This window comes from Pseudorca crassidens, chromosome 21 (genome assembly GCF_039906515.1).
Source record: "Pseudorca crassidens isolate mPseCra1 chromosome 21, mPseCra1.hap1, whole genome shotgun sequence".
NCBI lineage: Eukaryota > Metazoa > Chordata > Mammalia > Artiodactyla > Delphinidae > Pseudorca > Pseudorca crassidens.
In genome coordinates this window covers 5,854,783-5,865,509 of record NC_090316.1, presented here as the reverse complement: position 1 = coordinate 5,865,509, position 10,727 = coordinate 5,854,783, and the positions used below count along the sequence as shown (strand labels likewise).

The window sequence follows — 10,727 nt, the reverse complement described above, 5'->3', positions numbered from 1 at the left end:
ATCCAACATGTATATCATCCATATTCCAAGGATTCTTAAATTTATATTACTAGCCTGGATCTCTCCTCCCAACTCCAGACTCATATGTCAAAGAATAGCATCTCAAATGGTGGTTCCCCCGAAGTTAAAAAGAGAACTACCACACAATTCAGCAATCCCATTTTGGGGTATATAACCAAATGAACTGAAAGCAGGAACTCAGATATTTGTACATTCACGTCACAGCAGCATTATTCACAGTAGCCAGAAGGTGGCGGCAACTCAAATGCCCACCAGTGGATGACCAGGTAAAGAAACTGTGGTCTACACATACAGTGGAATATTACTCGGCCTTAAAAAGGAAGGAAATTCTGGATGAAGCTGGAGGGCATTATGCTAATTGAAATAAGCCAGTCACAAAAAGACAAATATTGTATAATTTCACTTATATGAGATATGAGTACTCAGAGTCATAGAAATTGAGAGTAGAATGGTTGGTTGCCTGGAGCTGGGGGAAAAAGATTAGGGAGTATTTGTTTAATGGATACAGAGTTTTCTTTTTACAAAATGATAAATTTCTAGAGATTGAGTGCACAATAACGTGAATATACTGAACACTACTCAACTGTACACTTAGAAGTGCTTAGGATGGTCAATTTTATGTGTATTTCACCACAATGAAAACATTTTTCAAAAAGAACCCAACTTTTGCTTAATTTGGCCTTTTCTCTAGGGGCTTGGAAATGAGCATCTCGTTGCTGGTTGTGGATTCACCTCTCAATAAATGTCAAAGGCTTTGCACACATAAAGGTGACTTGGATGGGAGAGAAGTTATACAGCACACGAACGGGATTATTCTGCTGGGGGAAGGAGTATCATTTTTTTTTTTTTTTTTTGGCTGTGTTGGGTCTTCGTTGCTGCATGTGGGCTTTCTCTAGTTGCAGCGAGTGGGGGCTACTCTTTGTTGCGGTGCGTGGGCTTCTCATTGCAGTGGCTTCTCTTGTTGCGGAGCATGGGCTCTAGGCACATGGGCTTCAGTAGTTGTGGCACACGGGCTCAGTAGTTGTGGCTCGCGGGCTCTAGAGCGCAGGCTCAGTAGTTGTGGCGCACAGGCGTAGTTGCTCCGCGGCATGTGGGATCTTCCCAGACCGGGGCTCGAACCCATGTCTCCTGCATTGGCAGGCGGATTCTTAACCACTGCGCCACCAGGGAAGTCCAGGAGTATCTTTTAAAAGGAGTATCTTCCCAGTTCATAGCACCGTGTGACATACACACAGCAAACACAGTGATTGCAGAGGCGCATTTTGGGAAATGAGTTCAAAGTTAGGACGGCGTGGGAGGCTATTAAACTTCTCACTGAGCTCTTAAACACTGTGATCCCCTACTCTTAATGGACTATCCTTCATCAGGTTTTTTAAATTACTCAGGTAATTTTTGTAGTATGAGAGTATATTCATTCTAGAATGTGAAAATTCCTTTAACAATAATCTAAAAGTCCCAATTCACCGTGACAAGGAGTTTACTGTTGGATATAAGCTGATCATGCTATAGGCAAGAGGCCTCCTCTGTAGGTAAACCTACTTTGTGTCTAACTTTTCAAGCTGCTTGCTCATTTTCTCTCTCCCATTTGTATTCCTCATGCCTAGAAATGACCATGACAGAGATGTGACCAGATCACTGACCTTTGCAAACAAAAGTTTGGAGCCTAAGGGAATTATATTAACCCGGTTCTTACTGGCTTCCGCTTTGGAGAGAAGTTTGATTGCCTTCCTGCACTCAAGAAGTTTAGAGATGGTCTCAGGGAACGTGTACATATTCTCTCGCGCATGTGTGTGTGTGTATGTGTGTGTGTGTGTGTGTGTGTGTGTGTGTGTTGATACCCAACAACTGAGTCTACTATTTGGTTGGGCAAAGAATCAGTCAACACTATTTGTGTTCAGTCTCTAGTATGTGTAAAACATTTTTAAATTTCAAAATTATTATGTACAAAGAAATGTAGTGTATGGTAAGAATTGTGAGGAAATTTAAACATGAATATATATGAGCAAAGCAGGTGAATGGATGACTTCTACATTTTGACTGATTCTGGATCAAGAAAGGAGAGCAGATATAAGAACTCAAAGAGCATTTATGATGGTGGTGGCCACTTTAAAGCCCTATGCCTCGCATTGATGATGTCCAGTTTCTCCTTTTATGGAACTTAATCTATTTGAAGATTAGACATAGCCATGCATTGTTTGGCTTTGCATCATTGGGACCAAAATTTGTTAAATGAATGGATAAGTGATTGAGTTAATGAATATGGGATAAGTCCCACAGGTGTGGTAGCATTTAGCATGGGGATGAGCGGTCCAGTGTTTGAGAGCAGAGCCATCATTCTTATATGATGATTTTGAGGTCTAAGAATATGGACTTTACCCTCAAGCCTTACTATCAGATCATTTAGCATGGATTGGCAATCTGACAGCAGTGTGCAGAATAAACTAGGAGGGAGGACTTGATCTTTTAAGAACAGGAAGGAAAAGGGCTAATTTTTTTTTAAGGAGAACCAATTTTAGGGCAGATGATACAGGTTTGGGTTAGGCGTTTGAAGTTTAAAGAGATGGTGAGCAATACACATGCAAACTCTAGCAGGCAGCAACTAGAGTTTAGCAGAGAGGTAAGTTACAAGTTGAGGTAGACGTTGGAAAGTTGCAGCTGCGAGGGAACAGGGAGATGCCTACACCAACCCTTGAAATCCTTGGCTTCGCTAGTTGGCAAATGAGACTCGGATGATGATGGTGGTGGTGATGACAGCTAATATTTCTTGAGCGTGCCGGCCGCAAGCTAAGTTCTTTCCATACCGATCTGTATCTCACTGTATACTCACAACAGCCCCAAGATAACAAGGCCATTTGGTGACTTCAAGCCTTTTCTCGCTAATCAGGGCTGATTTCACTCTCTCCAGAACCTATAAGAGTGTTCTTTGCGGGAAGCAGCCAGCGTTCGGGCCCTGGCGCAGCTCAGAAGCGTGGAGACCTCTCTTTAGGAAGTGCTCCCCTTATCACAGCAGGAGTCTCGGGGGCACGCGCCAGGCGAGGAGCAGGCGACCAGGGCCCGGCGCGCACAGTACCGGTCTCTGCAGCAGCTGGCCCGGCCCAGGCAGCGGTCCTCGCCCGCCAGGTGGCAGCTTGGAGGGTACCGGGCGCGCCCACTTGGGGCTCGGGACGCGGAGCCCCGCCTCCTCGGCCCTCCATTCGGTTCTCCGTCTGCCCGTCTCCCCGGCGCCCCGCCCTTCGGAGCCCCGCCTCCCCAGCGCCCCTCCCCTTGGCGCCCCGCCTCCCCGCCTCCCCGGCCCAAGACTTGGCGCCCCGTCTGCTTATCTCCCGGCGCCCCGCCCCCATCTCCCCGCCCCTCGGGGCCCCGCCCAGCCCGACCGGGCGCGCGCCAGCGCGTGGGTACTGGGCGTGAGGTTAGACGACGGGAGGGTGGGGACTGGACGCGAGGGTCACGTCAAGGCGGCATAGACAAAGGGCGGGCGCGCGCACGTCCTTACGCACGCCTCGGCCGGCGGCGGCGAGGGCGGGGCGGACGGTCCCCGGAGGGATTTGCCTCCTGGAGCCTCGAGGAAGGTGAGTACGGTCCGGCTGGCCCGTTCCTGAAGGTCACGGGCGTCTGCGGGAGCTGGGGTTTGGGCCGGCGCCCGTGAGGGCTGCGGTCGAGCGACCCCACTCCCTGTGCCCCCCACCCCACGGCGTTGGGAGGCACCATTGCCGCTGCCGGGGGGTTCCCGGCGCCGGAACGTGCCTCCCTCCCTGCGGTAGAGCGGGCCCGCCCGTCCCCGCGGCGCCCTCCGGCCCGCGCCCCCGCGTGTCCTGCCGAATCCCGGCCCCCGCGGCCTGCCCTCCGCGCGCTCGGGAGGGTGAAAGATCACGGGGAAAGGCCTTCACCGTGACCGCTCAAGTTCTTTGGTGTCCCTGGGATGTACGTTTTCCGCTCCTGTTCTCCAGAGGATCCCCATTTTGCTTTCTTCAGGATTTCTTAACCCTCGATATCCCTTGCCTCTCCGTTTTGATTTCACGCCCTGCGAAGCATCCTCCTACCGGAGGGTCTTATTTCCTCACTCTCCGTGTCACAGAGGGCTTTAACTTTCGCAGTTGAAAAGTTAGGGAAAATATACCGTATGAAACATACTGTAGTTCTGTGGAAGTAAGCTCCATGCTGTACTACATACCAGTGCCTCACTGCTCAAGGCCTCTGTGCCGCGGACCTTCTCGCTGATAAGTTTCTTGAGATCCGTTGAAGAATTTGCTTTCTGGTTCATTTTCCTTAATTTTGGCTGAAGTTTGAGTACGTCTGTTTAGTTTCATGTCTTGTAGATTCTATCTCAACCCAAGGGAAACGGTATGAAAAGCAATTGTCCTTATGCCAGAGATGGTAGAAAAGAGTCTTGTATTAATGCCAGTTCGGTATTATTTTCTCACTTTGACAGTGATGTTTTTTTCAACCTTGTATTATGCAGAATTTCAGACATGGAAAAGTAGATAGAATAGTGAACCAGCATGTACCCATCATCCAGCCTCAAGAACTCACCTGTGACTGAGCATGTCTAATCCACATCCCCCTTCCGCCCGCCCCCATATCTCTGGGATAAATCCTTGATGTCAAAAGTAGCTTGAGAGGGCTTCCCTGGTGGCGCAGTGGTTGAGAGTCTGCCTGCTAGTGCAGGGGACACGGGTTCGAGCCCTGGTCTGGGATGATCCCACATGCCGCGGAGTGGCTGGGCCCGTGAGCCACAACTACTGAGCCTGCGCGTCTGGAGCCTGTGCTCCACAACAAGAGAGGCCGCGATAGTGAAGAGGCCTGCGCACCGCGATGAAGGGTGGCCCCTGCTTGCCACAACTAGAGAAGGCCCTCGCGCAGAAACAAAGACCCAACACAGCAAAAATTAATTAATTAAACTCCTACCCCCAACATCTATTAAAAAAAACACCATGTTCCTTCAATGAGCCAAGTTCTTTAAAAAAAAAAAGAAAGTAGCTTGAGAGTCAAAATAAAAATCTTACTTTATGGCTTTATGGAGTAAAGCCATAACTTAGTTTTATTGGGACATAGTCTATTACAAGTACTTCAAGTCCAAAATACATAATAGCATTGGAGAAGCACCAGAAAAGGGCATCTAAAAATTAATTAAGCGGCTGGAGGACAGGTTAAAACAGAAGGTATGGATGAGAACTTCCAGATCATCTTGTCTTTTTCATTTTTGATGAGCCCTCAAGGCCCAGAGAGGTTCAGTGACTTGTCCAGATCTACAGAGAATGAGAGGTTGAACTGAGGCTGGAAAAGACATCTCCCAACTCCGCATCTAGTCTTTCTCCTGTACCATGCTGCTTGCATTTATGTTGTTTCCTTTGGGAAAGAGAAGTGTGTGGAAGGGCTGTGACTGAAAACTCTTCCGATGAAGGGCTTGGGTAGGTAAATATGAGCTTTTCCACCAAAATATGGAATAATGAAACTAGGGGATAGGCCTTAAATTATTTCTTAAGCTAGATTTGGGACAAGTTGAAGAGTTCTCATCATAGCTTTTAGGAAACATGGGAAGATGCTGACCTTAAAAGTGGAAATCCAAACAGAATAAGTACAAGCTTTAAAAGATTTAGATGACATTCATAGCTATTGAATGAAGAGTGACTAAGGGAAACTGGAATGCTTTTTAGGGGGTGTACCCCTGATGCTGTGCTCTTGTGGCTGAGAGAACAGTAGCGCCCTCCCATAAAAACATCCTTCCTTGCCATGATCAGGTAAGAATCCTGGGCTGGGTTAGGCTTTTTTTTTTTTTTTTTTTTAAACAAAACCATGGTTTGTATTTCCTAGCACACTCTAGGCAGTTAAGTTTCCATACCTCAGGAAAGACGGCTAAGTTCAGTACTTGGGCCTCAATTTATTTTACCCTTAAATGCTGCCTGAGGGATGCTGTGAACAAGGGAATCCTTGTATGTAGACTTCTTGGAGTTTGCTTGTAAGTTCAGTTTATATGATATGACATAATTGTTTATAAATTTATTTTCAGGATGGACTTTTCTTCTGTGAGTTTGTGACCTAAATACAGTAGTTGTCATGCACATCCAGTTTATGGAAATGCCGCTCAAATGAACAGCATCAGGGTGTCTTGGTAAATCATTGCCCCTGAAGACATGAGGGGGTGGGGGAATTGTATGTTTTGGCTGAGGGGTTGGTGTGTGTTGGAGAATATTTGGTCCTGGTTAAGCTTGAGCTGTACTGCAGAATTGTTTCTTCACGTAAAACAACCTCATCGTGGCATGTCATATACTTCTTACTGTATCACTACACTCATGGGGAGGACCTGAGCAAATGTCATCAGTTCCCTGTATAATAATGCTTACTCTATAGCATGATGAATGCTTTTTAAGAGCACAGAATTTTAGAGTTAGGAGGAGTGTTGTAAGTGCTTGGAGTTTTTCGCAAGTCCTTAAAGGTACTCTCTCTTTTAAAACACATTGATACATGCACACGCCACCCAGCCCTACAGGCTGGTTTGCTCTCTGGGAGCTCTTTTTATTTTGTCTTCATAATAGTTGTTAATGTGTTTGCCTTCTATTAAACTGTTAGCTCAAGATCTGCAATTCTAGAATGATGCTTTGTAAAAAGTAGGCACATGATACGCTTTTGTTGACTTTTTGAATTAAAAAAACAGAAACCAAAAAGCTGGTGGGGAAACTTAAATCCACAGAAGGTGAATGACTTATTGAAGGTCACACAGAGCAGAGAGTAACAGAGCTGGGCCTCCAACCTCAGACGACTCCTGAGTCCATTTCTCAGCCCCTTCCTTTGCACTGTTCTCTTCACACCTCCGAGGAGTAGGGCGGGGAAGATACTATATGTATTTTTTCCGTTACCAGTTGGAGATACATTATCTTTAGAGTCTGCCTTAAAACTTTGTGGTCAGTGCTATCCAATAGAAACATAACACAAACCACACGTATAGTTTTTAAAATTTTTTAGTAGCCACTTTAAAAAAAAGTAAAAAGAAACAGGTGAAGATAAGTTTAATAATATATTTTATTTAACCCAGATTATCTAGAATATCACTTCAACATGTAATCAGTGTACAAATTATTAACGAGATCTTTTACATTCATTTTTTTTACCCTAAATCACTGAAATTCCAGAGTCTGTTTTACATTTACAACACGTTTCAGTTTAGACTAGCCACATCTCCAGTGCTCAAGGGTCAGACGTGGTTAGCAGCGGCTGTGTTGGACAGTGCAGAATCACTGTCAGCTGAGCATAAAGATGAAAGAGCATTTTATGTTCCTGGTAATATACAGGTCTGAGGTTAAAGTAGAGTTTGTGGTTTTGGTGACTTTTCTTTGCACAATTAGGGTTGTTTCAACCTTGTGGCAAGTTGAACCAAGAAGTCTGATGTTTCACAAATTTTGTGCCTTTGTGATGAAATGCTTTCTCATTGTAAAGAGACTGCTTAGTCATGGGGGGGAAGGTTTGACTTTTGAAAAATGGCTAGTGATAAAACTCAATAATAAAATAACCTGATAAAAAGTAGGCAAAAGATCTGAGCGCTTCACCAGAGAGGATATACAGATGGCCAATAAGCACATGGAAGATGCTTCATATCATTGGTCATGAGGGAAACAAATTAAAACTGTGAGATACCACCTAACATCCATTAGCATGTCTAAAATTAGAAAGACTGATCATATTGAGTGTTGGTGAAGATGTAGAGCACGTGGAATTTTCAGACACTGCTGGTGAGAATTAATGCAAGATGGTACAACCAGTTCAGAAGCCGGTTTGGCCGTTTCATTAAAAGCTAAACGTACACTTACGTCATTCCACTCCTAGGTATTTACGCAGGAGAAATGAAAGTATGTCCATGCAAGGTTTGTAGGTAGCGACTTTATTTGTAACAGTCCCCAGCTGGAAGGACCCATCACCAGGTGAGTGAATAAAGAAGCTGTGGCCTGTTCTACCAAGGGAAACAGCTCAGCAATGGGGAATGAACTGTTGACACGGGCAGCAGCATGAATGATTCTCAGAGTGATTATGCTAAGTAAAATAAACCAGACACAAATTTTTGAAAAAAGAAGGCCAGGAAGTTGCTTCCAGTTACATATACAGTACTCAGATGTCAGAGCACTGAGTTTGAAATGGAACTCTGAGAGCAGCGTTCAGGTTGGGTAACGAAACCTCTCGGGTCTTATAGTCCCAGCAAATGAAATTGTCCTTTCTTAAACTGATGGCCCCAGAATGTCAGTGTTTCCTGTATCTTTGTCCTTTTTTCTTTTCCAGCTTTGCAGGTTATGTTGCTTTGGGTTGAACTTGGTACCACGTTTCTTGTTACCCAGGTCCAGCTGACGTGAGACCTTTCTAGGCAAGGAGAAAGTACTTAGGGTCAGAATGACCTTAGTTAAGACCAAGACCCTGAAACTGACCATGTTCCTATCTTCTTCCTAGTGAGTTGAGTCATCCTTGAGCCTGACATATCCTGGCTTTGTCTTGGACCATCTGTTTTACCCAGGATTGCTGTTGGCCGTAAGCATATCCCTGGTTTTTCAGCAGTTCAGGTTCACTTCACCTAGCAGCTCTGTGCTGTCCCAACTCCTTGGAAACATTTTTACACCCTTCCTCCTAAGCAGCAGCGTCCTATTCAGGCATATTTCTTATACTCCACTGCTCTGACATGCTTGACATCAAATTCCCCCCAGCGTACATTTCCTCTGTGTTCGTGCATTTATTTACCATCACATCAGAATGGGGGCATTTGCTGGGTCTGTGACCTGAGTAAACTAGGAAAAATGGATGGCTTTCCTCTCAAGTGTAACCTGCCCCAAAGCAAAGGAGAGGCCAGCCTGGGGAGCAGAAAGACCACAAGACGGGCGGTTGGGAGGCAGATGTAAGTTCTAGTCCTGCCTCTGTTCCTGGCCAATTTTGTAGCTTGTCTCGTCACTCAACTCTTCCAAGCTTCAATAATTTAAGCCATTAGAGGAGCTTGCATTAGAATTCTCAGTGGTTCACTAATAAAGTTGTGGTTTGCGACAGCTACCTTAGGGATTGTAAACACCTTTAGGCAGGAGTGGTGTTGAAAGAGATTTCTTGTCAGTGTAATGTCATGACTTCTTGGGAAATACCTTCCAGTGCCCCCTTCTCCTTCATAATAACAGGAACTTAGTGTAGCAGTAATAACAGTTAATGTATTTTGAACATTTACCTTGTTCCAGACACTGTAAAATGTGAACATTCTTTTTAGTAGATGTTGAGCAGAAGTTTAAAGAGATTAAGTAATTCACGCAAAGTCACACTCACACTACCAGTTAAGTGATCGAGTGAGGATTCAAACCCTGATGTGTTTGTTTTGATTCTTGAATCATGAGTCTGTTACCTATTCAAAAATGATAAATACAGTTTTAAAAGTACCAAAAAGATAAAGTGATGCCTTCCTTCCATTCCTGGAGGTGGCTGCCATTGCCATTGCCAGTCTCCTGTGTCTCTTCCCAGAGATGTGTGTCTTTGCAGGTACACACGCACCCTGTATGTATTTGTCCTTTTCCTCCCTCCCTCACAGTTGGTATTTGCAGTGGCCCTTGTTCTGCATCTCACTGGGAGGTTGTTTCTTCTCGGTGCATATGTAGATGTCTCACTCTCTCTCTTTTTTTTAAACAGATGCCTAGTATTCCACTATATCCTTGACTAATGGACAGTGATGTTTCTCTTGATATTACAGACAGTACTGGAGTCACTAACCTTGCACATACCTCCTTTTGCGCAGGGTTTCTCAGCCTCCGCACGGTTGCCATTTGGGGCTGGATACTTCCTTGTTGTGGCAGGGGCGGCCTGGGCTTTTTAGGACGTTTAGCAGCATCCCTGTCCACAGTCAGCGCTGGATGCCAGGAGCCCCGCATCCCAAGTTAGGACGATCACAAATGTCTGCAGACATTACCAGATGTTCCCCAGGGGCTACAGTCAGTCGCTCCTGGTTGAGAACTACTGTTGCAGTTTATCTTTAGCGTAAGTTTTCAGAAGTCGAGTTGCTGGATCTAAGGTTATATGCATTTCAAGTTCTGACGGTGATTGCCGAATTGTTCTGCATAGAGGTTGTACCGTTGTACACTCTAGTCAGCAGTATTTGAGGGTATTTTCTCATTTTCACCAATAGGGTGGGTTATAGGAAACTTTTTTCGCCCCTCACTGTACTTTTAATGCACATTTCTTGGCTTTACAGCTCCCCTTTGTATGAGCACTTAGTGCTTGCTAGGCACCACGGAGTCGTTTTTGCTTTGTGGGTTTTGTGACATACTTTGAAATGCCTTCCTCTCTATCTAGCCCTCTTAAAAAGTTTGGTACTTAGAACTGCAGACAGTGCTCTGGGTGTCTTCTGATCGTAATGAAGGGATAATATGTACCATTTATTGAGATCTAATATATATAACAGACATTGTGCTTAGTGTGCTTTAAAAATGCATTATCCCGGTATAGCCTAAGCACTTAATTTTAATGAAATGGCATATCTTCTCCTTTTTGAGTTCGTATGTGGCATGTCTCTGGACATATTCTGGTAGTAGGTATGGTCTCCTGAAGTGTAGGATGTGTCACAGAGTCATGGAAAGCTAGCAGAAAAGAAGTTTCTATAGCTGCAAATCGTAATAGTCTCTGCCTTGTGATCGAGTCAGAACTGGTTTAGAAGCCCTGATTTAAATTTGTAAGTTCCCTCCTTTATTTTCTCTTCCAGGACT

General features: G+C 45.1%; 1 protein-coding gene across 4 annotated transcripts in view; it reads left to right on the top strand.

Annotated features, from left to right (window-relative positions):
- Positions 1 to 3,431: 3,431 nt before the first annotated feature.
- Positions 3,432 to 10,727, top strand: part of GPAT4 (glycerol-3-phosphate acyltransferase 4) — a 31,504-nt gene continuing 24,208 nt past the window's right edge. Inside the window, exon 1 of one of the 4 annotated variants that reach the window (XM_067721944.1) lies at positions 3,432 to 3,590. The gene's annotated coding sequence lies outside the window, so the exon portion shown is untranslated. Of the gene's footprint in view, positions 3,591 to 6,108; positions 6,131 to 8,507; positions 8,530 to 10,727 lie in introns of those variants that run through there. The other 3 variants (XM_067721948.1, XM_067721946.1, XM_067721945.1) reach the window with 3 other exon arrangements.